Source organism: Durio zibethinus, unplaced genomic scaffold (assembly GCF_047325235.1).
Source record: "Durio zibethinus cultivar Kanyao isolate XHJ-2024 unplaced genomic scaffold, ASM4732523v1 HiC_scaffold_387, whole genome shotgun sequence".
In the NCBI taxonomy this organism is placed as follows: Eukaryota; Viridiplantae; Streptophyta; class Magnoliopsida; order Malvales; family Malvaceae; genus Durio; species Durio zibethinus.
In genome coordinates, this window is record NW_028323010.1 from 770,001 (window position 1) to 772,500 (window position 2,500).

Genomic DNA, 2,500 nt, shown 5'->3' on the forward strand with positions numbered 1-2,500 from the left:
GGGCCCAGCGTGTGCCGATGGTGCTCGAGGCAACCGCCCGCACCAAGGGCCGGCTTGTGCCGATGGTGTTCGAGGCAACCGCCCGCACCAGGGCCCAGCGTGTGCCGATGGTGGTCGAGGCAAGCGCCCGCACCAGGGCCCAGCGTGTGCCGATGGTGGTCGAGGCAAGCACCCTCACCAAGGCCGAGCGTGTGCCGATGGTGGTCGAGGCAACCGCCCGCACCAGGGCCCAGCGTGTGCCGATGGTGGTCGAGGCAACCGCCCGCACCAGGGCCCAGCGTGTGCCGATGGTGGTCGAGGCAAGCGCCCGCACCAAGGCCGAGCGTGTGCCGATGGTGGTCGAGGCAAGCGCCCGCACCAGGGCGCAGCGTGTGCCGATGGTGGTCGAGGCAAGCGCCCTCACCAAGGCCGAGCGTGTGCCGATGGTGGTCGAGGCAACCGGCCGCACCAAGGGCCGGCGTGTGCCGATGGTGTTCGAGGCAACCGCCCGCACCAGGGCCCAGCGTGTGCCGATGGTGGTCGAGCCAGGAGCCCGCACCAAGGGCCGGCTTGTGTCGATGGTGTTCGGGGCAACCGCCCGTACCAGGGCCCAGCGTGTGCCGATGGTGCTGGGGGCAAGCGCCCGCACCAGGGCCCAGCGTGTGCCGATGGTGCTGGGGGCAAGCGCCCGCCCCAGGGCCCAGCGTGTGCCGATGGTTATCGGGGCAATCGGCCGCACCAGGGCCCAGGGTCTGCCGATGGTGCTCGAGGCAACCGCCCGCACCAAGGCTCAGCATGTGCCGATTGTGATCGAGGCAACAACCCACACCAGGGCCCAGCTTGTGCCGATGGCGGTCGAGGCAAGTGCCCGTACCGAAGGGCAGCCTATGCCGATGATGGTCGATGCATGTGCCATCACCATGCGTCATCATGTGCCATTGATGGTCGAGGCCTTGGCCGAAGTTCGATTTTGAGCCACGGTGCCCATGCTTGGCTCCAGCATGTGCTGGTGCCGCATTTTTTTCACTCGGGACAGCATCGCCGGAGCATCGCCGGAGCATCGCCGGAGTACCGCCGGAGAACCTGACCGGCGGCATTGGGGTTCCGGCGATTGGGAGGGGGGCCGGGGGGGTGTGCGCACATGATGTGCGATGGGTGCTGGTACTTGGCCTTGTGTTGGCCCCCTATCCCTCATCAAACCTCTGAGAATTCACACCCCCTTAAAGAGCATTTGAGATTTTACAGGTTTGCTACCAGTAGCCGTTAAAGTGTCTGAAATGGGGACACTTTTTTCAAACGGTCACAAAATCTTCTCTACTTCGAGTTTTTAGCTGAATTTTTTTGTGCATGCCAACAAAAATAGAAGGATCATGCCTACAAAATTTGGGGCCAAAAATCCTTATAAAAAAATTTTAAAAAATCCCGAACCACAAAAAGTTTCGAAAATCGTGAAAAATAGAAAACGAGTCATCTTCCAACGAAACTTCACGTGAAGGCTTAGGGGACCATTGTATGAATTTACAAGCCATAAAAATGGCATTGGCACGGCAGAAATTTGAAGATGTGCCTAAACCCACCAGGGCCCAGCGTGTGCCGATGGTGCTCGAGGCAAGCGCCCGCACCAGGGCCCAGCGTGTGCCGATGGTGGTCGAGGCAACCGCCCGCACCAGGGCCGATAGTGTGCCGATGGTGCTCGAGGCAACCTGTCGCACCAGGGCCCAGCGTGTGCCGATGGTGATCGAGGCAACCTGCCGCACCAGGGCCCAGCGTGTGCCGATGGTGGTCGAGGCAAGTTCCCGCACCAGCGCCCAGCGTGTGCCGATGGTGCTCGAGGCAACCGACCGCACCAGGGCCCAGCGTGTGCCGATGGTGCTCGAGGCAACCTGCCGCACCAGGGCCCAGCGTCTGCCGATGGTGCTCGAGGCAAGCGCCCGCACCAGGGCCCAGCGTGTGCCGATGGTGGTCGAGGCAAGCGCCCGCACCAGGGCCCAGCGTGTGCCGATGGTGGTCGAGGCAACCGCCCGCACCAGGGCCCAGCGTGTGCCGATGGTGCTCGAGGCAACCTGCCGCACCAGGGCCCAGCGTGTGCCGATGGTGCTCGAGGCAACCGACCGCACCAGGGCCGAGCGTGTGCCGATGGTGGTCGAGGCAAGCGCCCGAACCAGGGCCCAGCGTGTGCCGATGGTGGTCGAGGCAACCTGCCGCACCAGGGCCCAGCGTGTGCCGATGGTGCTCGAGGCAACCGACCGCACCAGGGCCGAGCGTGTGCCGATGGTGCTCGAGGCAAGCGCCCGCACCAGGGCCCAGCGTGTGCCGATGGTGGTCGAGGCAACCTGCCGCACCAGCGCCCAGCGTGTGCCGATGGTGCTCGAGGCAACCTGCCGCACCAGGGCCCAGCGTGTGCCGATGGTGGTCGAGGCAAGCGCCCGCACCAGGGCCCAGCGTGTGCCGATGGTGGTCGAGGCAAGCGCCCGCACCAGGGCCCAGCGTGTGCCGATGGTGGTCGAGGCAACCTGCCGCA